Raw genomic sequence first — 23,960 nt, 5'->3', positions numbered from 1 at the left:
CCTTGATTTCTTCCTTACCATCTGTGCCCGTCCTGTCCATCTCTCCCCCACCCTCACCTACCTTGGCCTCACCATTGACTGTCACCTCACCTGGATCACTCATCTCCACTCTATCCAATCCAAAGCCCACAACTGCCTCCAACTCCTCAAACTCCTCTCTGGCCAGACATGAGGGTTCAACCCCTCTACCATCCTCCACACCTACAAATCCTTAATCCGTCCCATCCTCTGTTATGCCAGTCTCGCCTGGATATCGGCCCCCCCCCCCCCCACATTCTATAAGTCCCTCCAGATCCTCGAGCGCCATGCACTCTGCCTCGCCTTCTGTATACACCTCCCGTCCCCCATGCGGATCCTCTAAGACCTGATTCCTTTCCCCCATCTGCTCCTATTCCTCGAACATAATCACATACTCTACACCTCCCGCCACCTTGATCCCCCTCATCCCCTGGTTGCTCCCCTCCTCTTCAACCACCGCCCTCTGACACTCCTTCACTGTTGTGTCCCGCCTACCCTCCATTTCTACACACCCCATCTCCTTTCCCAAGGTGGCTTCTGTCAAATCCCCTTCCCAGATGATGCCCTCTCTCCCTCCATTTATCCCTATCAACTATGATCCTCACCTCCCCCTCCTTTCCTCTGTCCTTTACCCTGGTTCCCCCTTCCCCCCTACCCTCTCTCTGCCTCCCTTCTCCCCCCCCCCCCCCGAGTCCTTTTGCATTCCCCTCCTCTGCCTTTCGCCACTCCCTCTCGCATCTGCCCGGCCCCCTCCCAACCCCTCTTATGAGTCCTTGTCCTCCGTTGGCTCCTTCCCCCCTCCCCCCCACTTCGTTTTTCCTCTCCATCCGCCTTTTCTTTCCCATCATCTGTCCAGGTTCCCCCCACAAGCCCTCGGCTGTGGTGTGTCATATTTGTGTCAACTTTTTAGTGCAGTGTTCAAGTGAGTGTTCAGTGTTGTGTGTCTTTTCCAAAGTGTTGAGAACAGAAATCATGCTGTCGCCGGGTGTGAATTTTATATCTCTTGCGAACAGAAACCACACTGTCACCGTGATTTTTAATTGTTTGTCTATTATTTTACCTGTCTGCTTCCTGCGTATTTTATTAGCATCGCCAACCCTTTGTTTTATGTTTTAAGTTCCACAATTTTCCGCCATTTTACCATTTAAGACACCGATTTTATCGCCTACTTTTGTTATTTATTATCTCCATTAAAAAAAAAATCTGTAGGCTGCAGAGCGGCGTACTAAGCTGCTGCCAGCCCGCCCCCTTCGGGGGAATCGAATCTCAATAAAGGAAAAAAAAGTGATACGTGAAAATAAAACGTCGTGGATGAAAGACAATTCCTGCAAAATATATGTGAGGAGGGGGGTTGAAATTTTTGTACAGTACGGCGAAATCCCTGGAGCTGGCCCTGGATAAACACTGATCAGCCAGAGACTTATGACCATCGACCAACCATCGATATTAACCCGTCCAGGCGATACGAGCGTCGCCTGGCAAGGAATGGCTGCTAGTCAGACACGCGCACAGTGAATGTAGTATCAGGGAGTGAGCTGTCCGTGTGTAGAGGGAGCGCGACCGAGGGCAGGCTGTGATGGCCCAGAAGCTCGCTATGAGCATTTCGGAAACTGCACGACTTGTCTGGAGTTCAAGGAGTGCTGTGGTGAGTATTTTCAACACGTGGAGAAACCAAGGTGAAACAGCGTCCAGACGTTGTTGGGTTGCGCTGCTACCCGTCGTTACAGATGTCAGATGTCACAGGCTGGGCAGATTCGTAAAACAGGACAGGCGACGAATTGTGGCAGAACTAAACTGAGACTTTAATGCTGGGCAGAGTACAAGTGTGTCTGAACACACAGCGCACCAGAAACTCCTAACGATGGACCTCAACAGCCGATGACCCTGCAAGTGTCAATGTTAACATGACGACATCAGCAACTGCGACTGAAATTGGCACTTGGCCATCAGCACCGGACGTTGCCGCAGTGGCAGAGCATGGCTCAGTCTGATGAATCCCTATACCTTCTTTATCACGGCTATGGGAGGGCGCGAATTCGTCGTCTTCCAGAGGAATAGCTCCTTCCTTGACATCTGTATTTTAGGATAGAGATAAGCCGGCGGCAGCTTCGTTACGCTCTGGGGAACATTCACATAGGCACCCATGGGTCCGGTATAGCTCATACAAGGCACAATAACGGTCAAGGAGTATCGTACACTGGTTGCAGACCATACACACCCATTCATATGGGTCATATTCCCCGATGGCAGGGGCATTTTTCGACAAGATAATTTGCCACGTCACAAGACCAGGAAAGATGAAGTGGTTCAAGGAACACAGTCGTGAGTTTCAATTGATATGCTGCCACCCCAACCCACCAGCTCTGAAACTGATCGAACACAGCTGGGATTTGATTGAACGTGGCATGAGAGCTCATCGCCCCTTTCACGGAATTTACGGGAATTAGGCGGCTTAAGTGTGCAGATGTGGTGCCAACTACCTCCAGCAACCTACCAAAGCCCTACTGCTTCCATACCACGGTGCGTCGCCGCTGTTATCCATGCCAAAGGTGGACATGCTGGCTATTATGTAGGTGGTCATAATGTTCTGGGTGATCAGTGTATTTGGTTCCATAGCCATGTAGATGTATGAATGAATGTACACATATCTGAAGACTCTACTGCAACAGCTCTGCCATGAAATACTGAATGTAGAAAATCCCCATTCGACCACTCAGATTCAATTTTTATGGGACTTCTGTAAGCTGCTCAAGTCAAATGCTGGGATGGTTCCATTGAAATGATCTGATCGATTTACCTCCCCATTCTTCCATAATCCCAGCTTGTCCTGCTTCTCTATAGATCTCGTTGTCGACAGGATGTTACAATCTAATGTTCCTTCCTTCTTTCTGAATGTAGACTCAGGAAGCTATCATGGGTCTTTATGTGCACAGTCAAGTGGTGGTTTACTGCTTTGAGTCAGCTGTGTTGTGGGTGCAAGGGGTGTCTTTGTTGGATATGACGGACGTATGTCAGAAAGGTTTACTCTAGCCATATTTACGTTATGTTAAAAATTGTTACTGGAATCAGCATTCCAGGTTGTTGAACCGGTCCTTTCCCATAACTTGACGAGGAAGTCATTGTAAAGGTTTGCATCCACCTTGCCTACAGGATGCTGTCACATCAAGGAAACAGCGTAATTTGCCTGGACGTGTGTGACAAGCATACAAATCCAAGTGCTCTCTCCTACCTGTTTGCGACCATGCTGTGGATAGTACCGTAATTTGTGGAAGACATTTTATTAAAAGAAAACTGCTGCGGAATTCGGGAACAAGTTGTTGTCTCTCTTCTTCATTTCCCTAGCACTATCCTGTCTAATGCGGGGTCCGCTTTTCTCAGGATTTGGTAATTTAATTTGTTATTTAACTCAGGGCCGAGTGCACTAACCTTGATTAAAAGTTAACCGTAGTAAAGTCAGCATTTAACTCTGTTCAATACAAAATTCTTCTGCACTGACCTCAATCAAAGTTAAACAAGGAAGTTGACCACAGTTGCATTTGACTGTGGCTGATGCCCGGTTTTTTCAAGATGACCTAGGTTTTCAGTATTAAGACAGCACATTTCGTTGTACTCAGACTCAAAGCATCATATACCAATCTCTATGTATAATATGAGCCCCCAAAATGTATTAATTTATGAATTAAATTTACCAGTAGAAGAATTACATTGTGCCTCCACATGTGACCACACTGCCTGTTTTTCAGTAATGCGGAACTTACACAATAATCACATCTTTGTAATTTCTCATGATATGTGAAGTTCAAAACTGAAATATACCTCTCTCAAAGCAGTTCTACGCAGCTGTCGAAAATTCTCTAGAAAATCGACTTACAAGTTTTACAACTATGGTGCCAAAATAATGAAATCTGATGGATTTATTTGCGACAAGCAGTATGGTTCTGTGGTAGCATACATGTTCACTGCATTGGTGGCCTAGGTTCGATTCCCAGTAGATTCAAATTTTTAAATAAGTTGCATTTTCTATGAACTATAGAAAAAATAATAAATTTTAGTTTTTTAACAATGCAGTCTTTATTAACAGTCTTTTGTAAAAGGTCGGTAGTTAATAATTTTTGTTCGCAATGAAAACTGATTTTTTTGCATGCATATGTAGTTAGAAATAAGAAGACGTGTATTTGTCATAAAAATTACAATTATTTGTGTTAATTAGTATGTATTTAAGTATGTTTGTAGTTGTAGGTATTCAGCCACCACATAATTGTTGAAATTCATGTTGAAACCTTCAGCTGTCCTTTTTTTGCTCAATTCGCTACTAGTTTCAGGCAAAAGACCATTACCAAGCTAAGCTGGCATAAACAGCAAGAAAGTTATACCATAATTTGAACATTATCGAGCTAAGTTGGCATAAACAGCAGAAAAGTTATATTATAATTTGAACAAATTACTTTTATTCCAGCTTAGATTGATAATGGTCATCTGACTGAAGCTAGTAGCGAACTGCGCAAAATAAAGGTCAGCTGAAGGTTTCACCACGAATATTAACAATTTTGCTTTTGTTCAAATTATCAAATTATGGTATAACTTCCTTGCTGTTTATGACAGCTTAGCTTCATAATGGTCATGTGATCGAAACTAGTAGCAAATTGTGCAAAATAAAGGACTGCTGAAGGTTTCGCCATGAAGTTTGTCAATTAATTAGCATGTATTTGATGAATTTTATATTTAAATTACGCAAGAATTCGAGCTGAACGGAAAAAACGAAAAAAAAGACGGAAACGAGACACTACATTTCTACTTTTATACTGCAGCCGACAGTTCTTTTATTTTCAAGAGCTGATGCATTCACACTGATCAATTCGATGTATATTCGTCTTACAGGCTACTTCGAAAAATTGGGGATTCTTCTTTTGTTTTTCATTTCACCAAACATAAACGAAGTAGTAGCGAGGTGCAAACAGTTTGTTGACGACAGTGAGAGCAGGAGACAGTGACGACGCTCACTAGCGACTGTCTTCAAAACTTATGCATGTGGTTATGTATATAGGTAGCCTTGTGCAAATTCATACCTTTGGGTCTGTAGGGTGCTTCCATTGCAATACATGTAGTTAACTGGAGTCAGATCCACAGTTGGCTGACGATGGTTCGCTAACCGGCGATTAACGTTGCTTTTTGGTTGAGGTTGGTGCACTAGGCTTGTATTGTGTTCCAGTCTAATGCGAGGTCCGTTTCTTTCAGGCTACGGTAATTTAATTTGTTATTTAAGTTTGCGCCTCATGCCATTTCTGGAGCCGCAGTCGTCAGGCTATCCTATGACAAGGAAGTGCTGTGCGCCATGCATATCGTGGAAACTTTATTCTGTTTGAAAAGTATTTTAACTGTTCGCGTATCGTATTCTCTGAGGCGGAATTTGGGTACTTGCCCAGCAGTTGCCCAAGGGAGCGTGAAAAACCGCCTGAATACCACACTCAGACTGGCCATTGTAGCAGACAACCCATATTAGTCGTTGATCCTCCCCGCGGTTTCCGATCTATGTTTTGCTCACATCCCTGTCTCGCAAACGAGTAGGTCAAGCTGAAAACAGCTAACAACAATAACAATATTAATAATCCTCATCTGATGTTACGGCTGATTTGGGAACAAAATGCAGCCAAAGTAGATAACGTTTTGAGAGACATCTGTGAAAACGCGACAGCGAAGGCACATTGTTCAGTAATGCTACATAAAATCAATTGTGCTGGGAGGAGCCATGTAAACTCTACAGCAGGGCTTCCCAACGTGTGGTCCGCGGACCCCTTTGGGGTCCGCCGGCTCTTTCTAGGGGGTCCGTGGCCACCCTTCACGAAATCGTGTAAAATAATGAGTAAAATTATTGAGTAAAAATGTGAAAATAAAATTCATCACTTTTTTTTCGTGTGAAAAAAATATGTACTTTTACTTCAGGTCGTATTCCCAAGCAGCCTTTGCGGTTCCTAAGTGAGAACACATACACAATTTAGCGCCGGAGACTGTTTCGCAACAATACGGGGGTCGTTTTTGCGCCGGCTCACGGCGGTAGATGCGCTGAAACCTTTTACGCATGTGCGGAGCGAGCTTTGTTGACCAATCACAGCACTCGCTGGCACGTATGCGGCCCCAGGCATCATTAAATGTTAAACTTGCTTTGTCAGTGCACTACATCTTTCATAAGTCGATTTTTGACCTTCATGTTGTTTTCATTCATCTCTAAACCAAAGACTATTGAAACTTTGGGGAGGGGGATGATGGGTCATTGGGAACAGACTAGGGGTCCGCCATCGATTTTCGACTGAAGAAGGGGTCAACCAGCTGAAAAGGTTGGGAAGCCCTCCTCTACAGTAAGCAGCCATGTGATGCAACCTTACACACTACGGCAAAGTTGCACCAGCAGCTTTCTTAATAAATAAACTAGAATATATTTTCAGTGTGATGGGTAGTTTAATATTTCTTCCTACCGCATGTCCAAGAAAATACCAATATTTCATTGATAATACGGAGGCAACTACGAGAAAAATATAAGCGTGCTCTGGCTAATTGTAGTGAAAATTCTGGAAACATTTGCCCACTCGTACACTCCCTCACTTAAAAATCTCAATAGGGAACTGAGTTCGGTGAAAGTTGCACTTGCTACACTCCATATGCCTGTCTAAATGGAAGCGAACGCTACTGGTAACCTGTAGGTTACTCTCAACCATTCACTGCGAAGTCGATAAACGTAGACAATACAGCAGAAATTCTCTTACACAAAATCAAGTTTTGTGCGTTGTGAGCGCCTTGTTGCTTGTGCTCATCACTTCGACGTCCTTTCGTAGTCGTCAACGCGAGTTCACGAGCACAAAGAACGCGCAGTCACGCACGTGGCCCTTAACCTTGCTGTTGCTCTAATGCTCTGTCTTTGCCAGCTGCGTGTGAGTAAACACTGCAAGTGGTTAGTGGAGCGAATACCGAACGCTTGGTCAGGTAACACCTGCGTCACTTGTGGTATTCACAAACAACGAGAAGCAATACCGACGTGGGGTAACAGAGAATATTCAGCTTTGTAAGTAGACACAGTTTCCTCTTTCATATATTTGCGACAGATGGTGTTAAAACATTTTCATATTGTGAACTGTTGTGGCCTTTGAAACACATTTCGCACTGAAACTGTAAATCACTGCACAGCGAATATAAAATCACCACTCACTAAATAGTGATAGACCGTAAATTCGTGTAAACTAGGTATAGTCGTTTTTTCGGCTATTCGTTTACACAATGATAAACATGTACTTTGATGGAACACACTCAGTTGCGATGCATGCCACTACAGTAATTGTACCGAGAGCGCAAGAGAGAAAATTAACACAAAAGATGTACTACACAGTCTCCCAGTTTCAGCAGCCTCGTGGAAGTAAACAACTTTTGGCGGCTAAATGTAGAACAAGGAACGTGGGGGATTGGTGATGACGCCCACGCCATCTGTGTTGTGGACGACGAACTTCGTCAGCTCGAAACTGAAAGCGCGCCAACAAAAAACATGTGTCTATTCGTTACACAGCAGAAATCGAGCCCGCGGTAACTTACGAGTCCATTACCGACGTGAGACTAACCGTACGCTAGAGATCCCATGACATTGCTGACACAGTTCGCTGAACACAGTGGCGAACGGTGCGAATTCCGAGCAGTCAACAGTTAAAAATCAGAATTCTTAGGTCAGTTTATCACTACACACGTCGATTAACTCACTGTTATTTTGTGGCAGTTTATACAACTTTATATCCGAAACTTTCGTAGTTACCAGAGTAATGGTAAAACTCAAAATTTCATTAAACTCTTCCGAAGAATATCAAATGTGTTTGCAACAGCGAATAATGACAATCATCATCTGTAGAATGGAATGACGACAATGAAAATTTGTACCAGACTGAGACTCGAACCCGTATTTCCCGCTTATTGCGAGTTGTCGCCTTACTATTTGGCTATCCGTACACGGCTCACGACCACACCCAAACTTCCATTTGTCGTCCACCAAGCGTCTACGACCTGGACTCGTACATTCATTACGCATATTCCCGTACAGGTCAGACGTTGTACTTGACCGTATCGGCAGATTAATACGATATTGTAGTGCCTTTGTCATTCTGATTACGATGCAAAGTTCTTTGGACAGGCGTGTCCAAAGGAACTTTGCATCGTAATCAGAATGACACAGGCACTGCAATATCGTATCTTCCGAAGCAATCCATGCCGCTAACCGTATTCTCGTCGTAAAAGTGTTCGGGAGCGATCTCGTAATACCAAAGTAGCAGTAACTCTAAATTTAATCTTGAGCTGCCTTTCAGTTTGATACTTCAAGAGACATCTCATCGACAAAGCTGTAAAGATACAAGATGCGTTTTTCACTATAGGATCCGAAATGATAGGAGGTGGTTTCAGATCTTCCCCGCAAGCAATTAGTTTCAGTTAGACACCTGAAAAAACTGACGACAGGTTTGCTGAAGCAGTGCTGTGTGAAAACGGCAAATCGTTCCAGCATATATGTCAATTGCTTTACAAGAAATGCACGTCGTCTATTTCTGGATTAGATGTTATATCTATAAGAAATGTTACAACTTAAAAATGCAGAGAATGCACTAATTATTTGGAAGCGATACTTGGAAGGAGCACCAAACGAAAAAGTCCCCCAGTTGTAAATATTTGTGCTACAGAAGGGGTACACTAAAAAGCAAGAGGAGAGGGGCAGCTTGCAATCTGAGGAGTTTACAAAGTGTCGTGTAACCAAATGTGTAAATAGGCAGAGCAGTTCATTAACGAGATTCTTGCTGCGAAATGTCTCCTAAAGTCATGACTACACTAGGAGAATAACCGGAAGTGAACGCACAAATACAAACGAGTGAGTCGCATTTGGCATTCCATTCGAAAATCTGTTCTGAGATTCAACTTTCTTCGTATCACTATGAATGTACAGAATACTCTGCGAGAATCAGCTCAAAGGCTTAACATTTTGCCACAGGCGGCACCGTGAATGACCTCTACTTAATGACCGCGACCACAGCAAAAAAATGAAATGTGTGCGGCCTTCGCCAGCCGATTACTCGCTACGGGAAAGGTTTTGCTGCGAGACAGTCCATTCTGATCTTTTCATATTCAAACCTGCTCACTGACAAAACGGCTTGCTGTAAACAGCTCGATCTAGCATTAGCTAATCCAGGCTCACTAAATGGCCTAATGTGTAGGGTTCCTGAATTTGTAAATATTGTATTACATCATAATTTTAACTTTACGCGTCGTCTTCAATTTTTGTTGGATTATTCAAATCACGAGCATATCATTGTATGAAAATATCCTTAATATTTGGTGTGTAGATGAGGATTCCTTAGTTTTCCTGTGAAATTTTGACATTTAGTTGTCAGTATCTAACACGTTTATGGCCTATCTTTGTGTATATAATATAATCTTACATTACGTGTTGCGTAATGCAAGATGTCACTACCAAATTGTGCTATTATTATTGTAACGTAAGGCATGTTCCTAACACTAATAAGGAAATAAGGGAAGATTTGAAAGGGCAACTTTGGTGTGGATGACACCATGAATAAATGCTAATATTTTAGGTTGGGTTTTACTGTGATTGTTACGAATATCAACTGAAATCACAGTTTTACTGTAAACAGTCACAATTTATTTCAATTTCCGTTACGCGTTTCGGAAATTTAAACCTCCATCATACATGCGTTGTGCCTACAACCTTGCGGAACTTGTGGCAATGTCTAGTAGAAGAAGACGAAAAGCAACACACTATTTTAGTGGATAGTTCAAAGTCTTTTGATTTTAAAGTTTTTTGAGTTTAAACTTCCGAAAAGCGTATTTCAATTAATCATCAACCAACACAACAGTTAATAACACCGATTCGTCGACAGTGTTTGCAACAGTTATTTAACTCACAAAAAACATGTCTGGAATTCTCGCAGAGCACAATGCATTACATACTAGAGGACCTTCATCTTATAACTTATTTTCAAGACAATATCCATTTCGTTCAATTAATGTTTCAAATAATTTAATGTCAGAAAGAGCTGCAATGTCATAGACAAATCCCAAAGTTTTTATTTCATCCCCCTGAACTTTGATTTCCTTTGGAAATTTCTCCTTGGAATCCTTTATTGTTTGCTCATCGGAGATAGTCTACAAACCTGTCTCATTCCTTTCTCAAACATTGTCTCTCTTTCGTGTCTTATGACTGCACTCTAATTTCTGTACACGTTGTAGGTAATCTTTCGCTTCACGTATTTTATCACAGCTGCCCTCAGAATTGCAAAGACTGCATTCCAGTCGACATTGTCAAAAGGTTCCTCTAAATCTACAGATGGTACAAACTTAAGTCTGCCTTCGTCAACCTATCTTCTAAGATAAGTCGTAGGATCTTCTAAGATAAGTCGTACTAACTCGAGTGTTCCTTCATTTCTCCGGAACCCGAACTGACCTTTCACAAGATCGGCTCTACCAGTTTTTCCATTCTTCTGAAAATAACTTGTGACGGTAGTTTGCAGCCATGAATTATTAAGCTGATGGTTCTGTAGTATTCACATCTGTCAGCACCTGCCTTCTTTGGAAGTGGAATTACCACATTCTTCTTGAAGTCTGAGCGTATTTCGTCTGTCTCACTTATTTTGCACGCCAGGAGGAATAATTTTCTCACGGTTGGTTCTCCCAAGTATCTCATTAATTCTGAGGAATGTCATCTACTCCGAGAGCCTTGTTTCCACCTAGGTCTTTCAGTGTTCTATCAAATTCTTTTCTCAGTATCATATCTCCTATCTCATCTTCACCTCCTGTCTCTTCTCTTTCCGTAATCTTATCCTCAAGTGTGTTCCTCTTACATAGACCCTCTATATATTCCTTCCGTCTTTCAGATTTTCCTCCATCGCTTTGTTTTGGCTTGCCATCTGAGCTCCTTATATTCATACAGCCACTTCTCTTTTCTCCGAAGTTCTCTCTAGTTTTCCTATACTCAGCATCTGTCTTTTTCCAAGTCACGCATGCTTCTACTGCCTCGCATTCGCCCTTTATCCATTCCTGCTTAGCCTCTTTGCACTTCGCATCAGTCTCACTTTTAGACGTCTGTATTCTCTTTCTTTAACCTACCTTCTGACATAAGTCATAGAGAGAATACTATCTCGCGTGTTCCTGCATTTCTCCGGAATTCAAACTGATCTTCTCCGAAGTCGGCGCCTACGAGTCTTTCCATCCTTTTGTAAATAAGACATGGCACTAGCGCCTGAAATGGCAGAGAAACTGTCCGTGAGAATACACTCATATGTGCGAGTTACAGTCTCATAAAAAAGGCCATTTCTGTAAGTTGTATATTCTGATGTGATGACAGTGGTCATACTACTGGAGAACTGGTGTTACATCTTCCTTAGTCTCTTGCACAGTCTGATTTGCTGTTCACAATACCGCTCACACAAAAGAACAGATGTTTCACATCCAATTCTGTAGTTGAGTCGCGCAAAGAAGTTGGAAAGCCTCTCAAATTTATCCTGTCGAGCTGACCGGGCAAGTTGCTGTGGTGGCAAAACACCTTTGTGTTGTACGTTAGGTGCCTTCTATCGCATTTGCCATCTTTAATCCACATTTTTGAAGAGCAATAAATCATATAGTACTGGTAGCTTCCGTTCCATTGTGCTTCTTCACCCTTGTGTTATATGATCTCGCTTTAAAGTTAACAATATTGTCGGACGTACTGAAATCTTGGTTAAGCAAGTGCTCTTTCTTCCTTGTTAATTTAGTGACAACCGCTTCTAGTATTAATGGTTCGCTCACTATTGTAGTGAAAATAAGACAGTTAGGTGCTCGCTTGCTATTTATATTTGATCCGCTACAACTAGAATCTACACACACATTGTGCATAGGGACTTCAGAAGATACGCTACACAAGTCGTCCCACGTTAAAATCACTATGTAACAAGATTACTTTCAGTGTAAACTGATATAATAGCTCCATACTTAACAATCATATATAACCGTTCCCTCGGCGAAAGATCCGTACCTAAAGACTTGAAGGTTGAACAGGTCACACCAATACCCAAGAAAGGAAATAGGTGAAATCCTGTGAATTACAGACCCATATCACTGACGTCGATTTGCAGTAGGGTTTTCGAACCTTTGTGCTGTGTCCGAACATTATGAATTACCTCGAAGAAAATGATCTATTGACATACATTCAACAGGGATTCAGAAAATATCGTTGTTGTGAAACACAACTAGATCTTTATTCACACGAAGTAATGGGAGCTATCAACAGGGGATCTCAAATTGATTCCAAATTTCTAGATTTCCAAAAGACTTTTGATACCGTTTCCTCACAAGCAGCTTCTAATAAAATTGAATGCCTATGGAGCATCGTCTCAGTTGTGCCACTGGATTCGATATTTCGTGTCAGAAATGTTACAGTTCGCGGTCATTGACGGGAAGTCATCGCGTAAAACAGAAGTAATGCCGAGCGTTCCCTAAGGAAGTATTATATGCGCTCTGCTGTTTTTAATCTATATAAATGAATTAGTCTGAGCAGTCCTCTTAGATTGGTGTTAGACGATACTGCCGTTTATTGTCTCGCAAAGTAATCAGATGATCAAAACGATGTGCATAATGATTTTGACATTTGTATGGGGCAAAATGTGCCAGTTGACCATATATCAGGTCATCCACATGAGTACGTAAGGGAATCCGTTAAACTTCGCTTAGCCAATGAACCACATTAATCTAAAGGCAGTCAATCCAACTAAATAACAAGGAATAACGATTCTTACAAAACAACTTACACTGGAACGATCACATAAATAATGTTGTGGGTAGAGCAGACCAAAGTCTGTAGTTTATTAGCAGAGTACTTAGAAAATGCAGCAGGTCTTCTAAAGAGACTGATTACACCACGCTTGTCCATCCTCTTTTGGAGTATTTCTGTGTGGTGTGAGATCCACATCATATGCGGCTGACGGGGGACGTCGAAAAAGTTCAAAGAAGGATTGCTCGTTTTGTATTATCTCGAAATATGCGAGAGAGTGTCACGGGCATGATCCGCCAGTTCGTGTGGCTGTCATAAAAACAAAGGCGTTTTTCTTCACGGAGAGACCTTTTCACCGAATTTCAATCTCCAACTTTCTTCTAGAAATCCAAAAATATTTTTTAACACCCACCTACATAAGTAGAAATGATCATTGTAATAAAATAAGAGAAATCTGAGCTCGCATAGGTAGATTTAAGTGTTCATTTTCCCGCGCGCCTTTCGAGAGCGGTACGGTACGGAAACAGAATGGAAGTGCTTCGACGAATCCTGTGCCAAGCACCTAAGTGTGAGTTGCGGAATAATCATGCACATGTAGAGTGAGGTATTGCCAGAGGAGAGTACATGTTCTGAGTGTGCATCACAGTGTGCGAGTGACATGACGCGGTAACTGGATATGTACTCTGAAGTTGAAGTATGCGGAACAGTAAGATTCTTGTGGGTAAAACGCCAAAAACTGCACACAAATTCACCGTGAAATTCTGACGATAGAAAATAAAATCATCCGGTGGCATTGTTGGCCGGGAGGTCCCATCCAGGGGAGTTCGGCCGCCGAGTTGCAGGTCTTATTTCAGGCGACGCCACATTGGGCGACTTGCGTATCGGTGATGATGATGAGAGGATGATGAGGTCAACACAACACCCAGTCCATGAGCGGAGAAAATTCTCCAATCGGTAATCGAACCCGGGCCCGCTGCAAAATAGGCAAACACTTTACCAAGCAACTAAGCAGGCGGACATTCTGGGGGTGTGTAGGTGGCAGGGATAACACACAGGGAGCACAAGGCGATTTACAATTTGTACAGCAACCATATGTCAGTTGTAAGAATCGAGGGGTATGAAAGGGAAGAAGTCGTTGAGAAGGGAATGAGAAGCGGTTGTAGCCCATCCCCGATGTTATTTAATCTGTATATTGAGCAAGCAGTAAAGGAAACAAAAGAAAAATTTTAAAGTCCAGGGAGAAGAAACACAGACTTTGAGGTTTGCCGGTGACATTATAATTTTGTCGGAGACAGCAAAGGACTTGGAAGAGAAGCTGAACGGAACGGACAGTGTCTTGAAAGAAGAAAAATTAATAGAAGCAAAACGAGGACAATGGAAGGTAGTGGAATTAAATCAGGTGATGTTGAGGGAATTAGATTAGGAAATGAAACCCTCAAAGAAGTAAATTAGTTTTGATATTTGGGAAGCAAAATAACTGATGATGGTCGAGGTAGGGAGGATATAAAATGGACGAGGGGCGTTCAGAAAGTAAGCTCCGATCGGTCGCGAAATGGAAACGACTATGAAAATCCGATAAAGCTTTGCACAGATGTGTTGGGTAGTGTCTCTAGTATAACCCCAGTTAGCATCACGTCGCTCTTCTCATTTCTGAGCTCGCAGTGAGTGCGTAAAGATGTCTAGAAAATAGTGTCTGCCGCCAAGTACGAGGGCCTGGTGAGAAATTTCGCCTGAAGCTATGCAGCTAACATTACATAACTGTCGTGCTGTTTCGTCTTCACGACAATTCTCAGCCGCATTCTGCAGGGGCAATGAAGATGCTCCTGCATCGTTTTCAAATGGAAATGTTAGATTACCCACAATACAGTCCGCAATTGTCTCCCCCTGAGTTTCATCTCTGGTCACATGAACCGCTGTCTTTGAAGACAACATTTTGACACAGACAACGAGGTGTAGGCCAGCGTGGAGAATTGGCGGAAAGCACTGGCGGCTGCCTTCTATGATGAGGCTATTGAAAAGTTGGTACAACGCTATGACAAAAGTCTAAGTCAGAACGGCGACTACGTAGAGAAGTAGCTGAAAGGTGTAGCTAATTGTTACAAGTAAAACATTTCTGATGTTCACTGTGGTTTCAATTTGGCAATCAATCGGAGCTTACTTTCTGAACAGGCCTCGTATACTAGCAATAGCAGGAAAAGCGTTTCTGAAGGAGAGAAATATGTGAACATGGAGTATAGATTTAAAGTGTCAGGAAGCCTTTCCGCCAGTCGATGTGGCCGAGTGGTTCTAGGTGCTACAGTCTGGAACCGCGCGACCGCTACGGTCGCAGGTTCGAATCCTGGCTCGGGCATGGGTGTGTGTGATGTCCTTACGCTAGTTAGGTTTAAGTAGTTCTAAGTTCTAGGGGACTGATGAACTCAGAAGTTAAGTACCATAGTGCTCAGAGCCATTTGAACCATTTTTGAAGTCTTTTCCGAAAATACCTGTTTGTAATGTAGCCACATATGGATGTGAAATATCGACGATGAACAGTTTAGTCAAGAAGAGAATAGAAGCTTTTGAAATGTGGTGCTGCAGAAGAATGCTGAAGATTATATGGGTAGATCACGTAGCTAAAGAGGAGGTACAGAATAGAATTGCGGAGAAGAGGAATTTGTGGCACAACCTGACTAAAAGAAAGGATCGGTTGGTAGGACACATTCTGAGGCATCCTGAGATCACCAACTTAGTACTAAAGGGAAGCGTGGGGGATAAAAATCGTAGAGGGAGACCAAGAGATGAATACGGCAAGTAGATTCAGAGGCATGTAGGTTGCAATAGTTACTCGGAGATAAAGAAGCTTCCACATGATAGAGTAGTATGGACAGCTGCATCAAACCAGTCTTTGGACTGAAGACCACAACAACAATTTCGCTTCCAGCAGTAGTGAAATGTCGCCAACGTTTGACTAAGGCTGCACAGATGCGGGTGGTGCTGACCCGCCCTGCAGTGCAGACCTTGCGTCATGGGAGCTCCATCATTTCGTCCAGCTGAGAGAACGTCCGGGGGAAACAGATTTTCCAACGATGAGGACGTTCACACAGCGCCTCTCCAATGGTTTCGTCACCAAGGAGTGGACATCTTGTGTTCGAGAAACTGGACGATCGGTAGGACATTCCAACTGTTATTTACAGAGACTTGGTAATTGTGATAAAAAATAGTGTCATGTATCTGTGTCACTTAAAAGTTTCTTGCCCTACCAACATAATGCGTAACGCACTTTTTAAATTCCTCTAGTACATTCGTTCGTTTCCCATGAGAAATTCACACACGACACAATTAAAAGGCAAATAATTGACAAAAGTTGACTTTTAAAACTAATGTATTCCACATAACCTCCTTACACCCTCCGCTAAGTACGAGTAACCTGTGTAGATTCCTAACAGTGTTGCGTGACACCGCTTCACGTCCGAGGAGTCCGTCCCCAAATGCTGAGTGACAATTCTAAATCCCGTCCCAACGAAAAACGGGTGTCTAGAACTGTCAGAAATTATATTTTTGTTATTACGTCAGGTTGAATACCTTGCACATGCAAAACTAAAAGATGGATATTATTTGAGACTGACTGAACTGACAATATAGCTGGGTCATTCTCTAATTTTACAGCAAGTAAATAATGTAGATATTACCTTTAGTCGTGAGGCTAGTACACTACTGGCCACTAAAATTGCTACACCAAGAAGATGACCTGCTACAGACGCGAAATTTAACCGACAGGAAGAAGATGCTGTGGTATGCAAATGATTAGCTTTTCAGAGCATTCACACAAGGTTGGCGCCGGTGACGATACCTACAACGTGCTGACGTGAGGAAAGTTTCCAACCGATTTCTCATATACAAATAGCAGTTAACCGGCGTTGCCTGGTGAAACATTGTTGTGATGCCTCGTGTAAAGAGGAGAAATGCGTACCATCACTAGGTCGGGTTGTAGCCTATCGCAATTGCGATTTATCGTATCGCGACATTGCTGCTCGCGTTGGTCGAGACCCAATGACTGTTAGCAGAATATGGAATCGGTGGGTTCAGGAGGGTAATACGGAACGCCGTGCTGGATCCCAACGGCCTCGTATCACTAGCAACCGAGATGAGAGCCGTCTTATCCACATTGCTGTAACGGATCGTGCAGCCACATCTCGATCCCTGAGTCAACAGATAGGGACGTTTGCAAGACAACAACCGTCTGCACGAACAGTTCGACGACGTCTGCAGCAGCATGGACTATCAGCTCGGAAACCATGGCTGCGGTTACCCTTGACGCTGCATCACAGACAGGAGCGCTTGCGATGGTGTACTCAACGACGAACCTGGGTGCACGAATGGCAAAACGTCATCTTTTCGGATGAATCCAGGTTCTGTTTACAGCATCATAATGGTCGCATCCGTGTTTGGCGACATCGCGGTGAACGCACATTGGAAGTGTGTATTCGTTATCGCCATACTGGCGTATCACCCGGCGTGATGGTATGGGGTGCCATTGGTTACACGTCTCGGTCACCTCTTGTTCGCATTGACGGCACTTTGAACAGTGGACGTTACATTTCAGACGTGTTACGACCCGTGGCTCTACCCTTCATTCGATCCCTGCGAAACCCTACATTTCAGCAGGATAATGCACGGCCGCATGTTGCAGGTCCTGTACGGGCCTTTCTGGATACAGAAAATGTTCGACTGCTGCCCTGCCCAGCACAGTCTCCAGATCTCACATCAATTGAAAACGTCTGGTCAATGGTGGTCGAGCAACTGGCTCGTCACAATACGCCAGTCACTACTCTTGATGAACTGTGGTATCGTTTTGAAGCTGCATGGGCAGCTGTACCTGTACACGCCATCAAGCTCTGTTCGACGCAATGCCCAGGCGTATCAGGGCCGTTATTACGGCCAGAGGTGGTTGTTATGGGTACTGATTTCTCGGGATCTATGCACCCAAATTGCGTGAAAATGTAATCACATGTCAGTTCTAGTATAATATATTTGTCCAATGAATACCCGTTTATCATCTGTATTTCTTCTTGGTGTAGCAGTTGTAATGGCCAGTAGTGTATTATTTGGGCAAAATTAACGATAATGTCCTGGGTCAATAACTGGGTTTGTAGTTTTGTAGCCGGTCTTGGTGGCCGAGCGGTTCTAGGCGCTTCAGTCCGGAACCACGCGACTACCACGGTCGCAGGTTCGAATCCTGCGTCAGGCATGGATGTGTGTGATGTCCTTAGGTTAGTTAGGTTTAAGTAGTTCTAAGTTCTAGGGGACTAATGACCTCCGATGTTAAGTCCCATAGTGCTCAGAGCCATTTGAAACATTTTTTGTTTTGTTTTTGGTAGTTTTGTACAGTTTCATACGAAAAAGGGTGACACGGAAATTTGTGGCGTGTCTAGTAGTTGAACCTAGATATCTTGCTCTTTATGAGCAATTGGCTTGACCATTGGCGTGCCCAAGCGCGCCTCCTGACACAATGCAAATTATCATTGCTACTCGATGGTTGCCGCTATACAGTCAAACTTGTATGCGCAGTGTCATTTTAGATGTATATCGACGCAGTGATGGCGATAAGTGTTGAGATGCACGGAGTCGAACCAGCAAGTACAGCTTCCGCCGCCACTCTTTATGACAGTTGTATTCACATAAAGGGCGAACGTAGACGTAATTCGCATTGCGAAAGGTCGTCGCATAATGTGCGCCTGCTTTTATGTTCCCAGCGAAGAAAGTCAGTGATGTGGGTTGCCTACGCAACAGGCTACAGAGGCAGCTGATGCCCTAGGCCAGCGGGCTCTAGCCTTACTGAGATCATTATCCTCAAATGCAGTCAGATGTCAACTGGTACCCATCCCTCTTTCCACAGCATCATAAAAATTAGTGCCTAAATAAACATTAGACAGCAAAGGAAATTCCTTGAATATTTTTCTAAATAAACATTAGACTGCAAAGGAAATTCCTTGAATATTTTTACTGGAGTTCTGTGCCTCAGTCTGTTAAAATCGGAACCCTTATAGGATTGTCCTGTTGTGCGTCCGTCTGTCTACCTGTCTGTACAACTATTAAGAACACTTTTCCTCAGGAACCGGTAGAGGTATCAAGTTCAAATTTAGGTCATACATTAAGGTTTTGATTCCTAGGAGGTGTAAAAATTATAAGCTTCTAAGTCACTTCAGTCAAAAAATACGGACCTTTATGTCACTTATTTTTATTTAGTTTCTACTCCAAAAAATACATACGGAATACTCAAACTATTGTTTTCCATTCGTTGCAAATAGCGCTGTAATCGACAAATATCAAATGTGCCTGTCTTGCAATTAAGAACGACGCATTCGATTCTACATTTCATTTACAGTGTAAATGTAAACCTTTGGGTTCTAATGGTTGATGTTTATGTTCTAAATTTAGATTAGAGTTCCAAACTTGATTGTATAGTGCGATATGATTAGCCGCTTCAATGTCTGGTCAGAAACTACGTTCAGCACCATCCAGGAACAACGGCGTGAATTTAATAGTTTTTTGTTCCCATTGGGATTCTTCATATCGGTGAGCCCCTTGCCTCTCACCATTGGTGTGCTTCATTTCGGAGAGTTCCCTCGCCGCTCACTATTTGGGTGCTTGTTTTCGGTGAGTATATGTGGAAGGTACACCTGTCGTTTCCACTTCATGGACATTTTACCTTATTACAATGGCTGTGATTTGTATTGCGTCACTTGCCGCATAGAGGTCAGCGCGAGAGTTAGGCCGGTTGGAAGAAACCCGGCAATGAAATTGGTCACCGTGATGGTGGTGTTCGAGGGCGGCCTCCGAAATCGAGCATTCCGATGGTTTGGAGACTCACCGCAATTAACTCTGTAGGAAATTGAAAACTATATTGTCATACAAGTAACTCATTTACCAGAAATGCCAGTGACTAGCCAAATTATTTGTATGTACATATTTGCAACACTCAAGTAATGTTTGAACATCAGTATCAACTGTTAAAACCCAAAGGTTTACATTTACATCGTAAATGAAATGTAGAATCTAATGCATCGGTTCGTAATTGCAAAAATAGGCACACTTGATATTTGCGGATAAGAGCGTCATCTATCACGAAAGGGAAACAATGCTCAGAGTAAACAGGACTTTTTTGGCGTAGAATCCGTATATGCAGTTAAAAAGGGGAGGGGGAGGGGGGCATTTGAAAATACAAAGTTACCCACATCCACGCATGACGGGAGGTTAGGATGTGGCTGGTTGTGGCACAGACAAACGTCCTCTTTACTAATATTAACTTTTCACTCAGAATATTATTGTCGTACGACGCATAGTTTTCGAGATATTTAGTTGTCTCACGTTAAAATAAACACCCAGTATACATCACAGTTCCGACGCTACGGCACTGCTGCATTAGGTCATGATGTGTATCAAGTGTGTATCAACTAGTAAACATTTATTATTGCACTTATAGCATCCATGCGTTTAAAAGAATAGTATATCATTGGGCGTGTAATTTTAACACGAAGTACCAAGGCCACGAATTTAGTGTTGGATAAATTATTGGCAGTTAATCAGCAATCATCATAAGAAGTTATAATGCAATAGAATATTGAAATTTTACTGCACCAGAACACCCTCGACTCCATTTTTGCAAGTCGGACTATCATCTTGAATTGAGGCGTCGATAACTAGCTTTCTGAAAGGAAAGACCAGCGTTCTTGAGGTTCTCAGATTTTCTACATCGAAGGCAAAAATTCAGAAAGCAACAGATGCATAAAAATTTTCCATTGTTTCGTTAGCCAGCAGTCTTTCCCTAGAATTTATGTAATGATATAAATTGCATGTATTGTATTGTATGTTAACCGGGGACCTAGGAACGACGGAGAGGCTCCGTCCCCGCCGCAGCCGCAGTGGTCCACAACCCCACGACGACTACCGCAGTCCACTTCACCCCTCCGCCTCCCCACACCGAACCCCGGTGGACCCCCCAGGGAACGTCTCACACCAGACGAATGTAGCCCCTATGTTTGCGTGGTAGAGTAATGGCGGTGTACGCGTACGTGGAGAACTTGTTTGCGCAGCAATCGCCGACATAGTGTAACTGAGGCGGAATAAGGGGAACCAGCCCGCATTCGCCGAGGCAGATGGAAAGCTGCCTAAAAACCATCCACAGACTGGCCGGTTCACCGGGCCTAGACACAAATCCGCCCGGCGGATTCGTGCCGGGGACCAAGCGCTCCTTCCCGCCCGGAAAGCAGTGCGTCAGACCGAACGGCCAACCTGCAGGATAATGATATAAATTAGTTCGTCGACGTGTCAAGGTTATTACTACGCAGACATGAGGTCATCAGCAACAGTTTTTCATTTCCTAGTCTCCTTTTTCACTAACACGGGTAACAGACTACAATGAGGGAAGAAGAGACGTAACAGCAAGAAGGGATTGTGCGTTATAAACGAAAGTTGGTAGGCGTGTTTGTACGTCTGAAAGATGACGCCTATTGAAATTTCACGTAAGAGTGGCAATAGTAGCGGCCACTGTGAGAATGCAAATCAGGTTTGCTTTAAATACACGCTGTACCGGTTGTGGGTGTTAGTTGCATTTGAGATTGGACATGATGAGTTGATGTCAGTCGAGAATGCCTCTAAGGCGACAAAGAAGCCATTATCAGCACTTAACTAAGTTTTATCGAGGTTTCTTCCGTGATATTGCGGAAAGACTTAGCAGGAATGTAGCCACCATACATGACTGCTGTCAGTGGTGGTCACGAGAATGTACGGTCGCTAAGACCGGGCTCTGGACGGCCACGTGGCACTACCGAGAAGGAAGACAATTGTCATCGGCGTATGGCTCTGGTGGATAGTACTGCATCTGTAGCAGCAAGCTGAGCAACCGTTGGCACCGCAGTGACATAACGAATAGTTACAATTCGGTTACTTCGATGGCATGTCTACATCTACATCTACGTGATTACTCTGCTATTCACAATAAAGTGCCTGGCAGAGGGTTCAGTGAACCACCTTCAAGCTGTCTCTCTACCGTTTCACTCTCGAACGGCACGCGGAAAGAACGAACACTTAAATTTTTCTGTGCGAGCTCTGATTTCTCTTATTTTATCGTGATGGTCATTTCTTCCTAAGTAGGTGGGTGCCAACAGAATGTTTTCGCTATCGGAGGAAAAAACTAGTGATCGAAATTTCATGAGAAGATGCTGTCGCAACAAAAAACGCTTTTGTTTTAATGATTGCCACTCCAATTCACGTATCATTTCTGTTACACTATCTCCCATATTTCGCGATAATACAAAACGAGCTGCCCTTCTTTGTACTTTTTCGATGTCATCCGTGAGTCACACCTGCTGTGGACCCCACACCGCACAACAATACTCCAGAATAGGGCGGCCAAGCGTGGTGTAAGCAGTCTCTTTAGTAGACCTGTTCCACATTCAAAGTGTTCTGCCAATGAATCGCTGTCTTTGGTTTGCTCTACTCACAACATTATCTATGTGATCGTTCCAATTTAGGTTATTTGTAATTGTAATCCCTAAGTATTTAGCTGAATTTACAGCCTTCAGATTTGTGTGACTTACCGCGTAATCGAAATTTAGCTGATTTCTTTTAGTACTCACGTGAATAACTTCACACTTTTCCTTATTCAGCGTCAACTGCCACTTTTAGCACCATACAGGTATCGTATCTAAATCATTTTGCAATTCGTTTTAGTCATCTCATGACTTTACAAGACGGTAAATGACAGCATCATCTGCAAACAATCGAAGAAGGCTACTCAGATTGTCTCCTATGTCGTTGATATAGATCAGGAACAATAGAGGGCCTGTAACACTTCCTTGGGGATCGTCGGATATTACTTCTGCCCTGTTGCGTGCATTCCATCGACCCCAAACCCCCGCCATTTGCGACTTCGGTGGTGTCACGCGAGAGCTCATTGGAAGGCAGGGTGGAGATCGGTCGTGTTTCTGTTGAAAGGTGGTTTTTACTCGCTGCCAATTATGGCCATTTGTTGGTTGGAACGAGGCCAGTTGGGGGCCTGCAATCAACCTGTCTGCGTGCTATGCACGCTGGACCTACACCTGGAATTACGGTCTCAGATGCGATTTCGTACGGCAGCGGGAACACTCTCGTGGTAATTCCACGCACTCTGACTGCAAATGTGGTGATTCGAGCTGTTGTGCTGCCATTCATGAACGACATTCTATGGGACGTTTTGCAGCAGAATAAAGCTCGCCCGCATACCGCTGTTGTAACCCAACATGATCTACAGAGTGTCGACATGTTGCCGTGGCCTGTTCGATCACCAGATCTGTCTCCAATCGAGCACATATGGGACATCATCGGACGACACCTACAGCGTCATCCACAAACAGCATTAACAGCCTCGAGCAACCAGGCGCAACAGTCATGGAACTCCATCCAACAGACTGACATCCGGCACCTGTACAACACAATGAATGCACGTTTGCCTGCTTGCATTCAACATCCTGGCGGTTACACTGGTTGTTAAGGTACCAGGGTTTCACATTTGCAATGGCTTATCTCTTATTAACATAATGTTGCCCAGAAAAATGTATTTCCTAAATTTCATTACTTTACATTAATTATTTTTTAGTGTTGTGATTTTTTTCCGTCAGTGTAGCAGGAAGTATATTGCCTACTATCCAGTTTCTGAGTGTGTTCTTTCTTTTGTCAAACTCGCGAATGGAGCTCTTCTGAAAGTCACATTTCGTGCAAACGTGTGATCAAGAAAAACTTGGCAACCCGCCATTAGTTTGTGTACTCTCCACCTCTCAGTAGCCGAGGCGTTGTTTATTGTGCAAACACAGAGCGGACTTTATTTATTTGAGCTTAGATGTTTCCTCATACAAACGCTGGCACTCTCTCAAACGTCTTTTGATTATTATCCTTCTCAGTTTCCTTCGTATCTACTACCTATTGCTGGGACGTGTAATTTAATGCTTAGTTTTATCATCTAAATAAGCTCTCCAAAAACTTACTGTACTGCCTGGTACTGTACAGGTTCAAATGGCTCTGAGCACTATGTGACTTAACATCTGAGGTCATCAGTCCCCTAGAACTTAGAACTACTTAAACCTAACTAACTAACCTAAGGACATCACACACATCCGCGCCAGAGGCAGGATTCGAACCTGCGACTGTAGCA

The 23,960-nt window shown here is 43.4% G+C and overlaps 1 protein-coding gene across 1 annotated transcript in view; it reads left to right on the top strand.

Moving 5' to 3' along the window:
• Positions 1–6,915: 6,915 nt before the first annotated feature.
• LOC126481674 (xenotropic and polytropic retrovirus receptor 1) overlaps positions 6,916–23,960 on the top strand; it is a 285,237-nt gene continuing 268,192 nt past the window's right edge. The window contains exon 1 of the mRNA XM_050105607.1: positions 6,916–7,072. The gene's annotated coding sequence lies outside the window, so the exon portion shown is untranslated. The remainder of the gene's footprint in view (positions 7,073–23,960) is intronic.

This window comes from Schistocerca serialis, chromosome 5 (assembly GCF_023864345.2).
Source record: "Schistocerca serialis cubense isolate TAMUIC-IGC-003099 chromosome 5, iqSchSeri2.2, whole genome shotgun sequence".
In the NCBI taxonomy this organism is placed as follows: Eukaryota; Metazoa; Arthropoda; class Insecta; order Orthoptera; family Acrididae; genus Schistocerca; species Schistocerca serialis.
The sequence above is the reverse complement of the archived record's forward strand: the minus strand, read 5'-3'. Positions and strand labels throughout refer to the sequence as shown.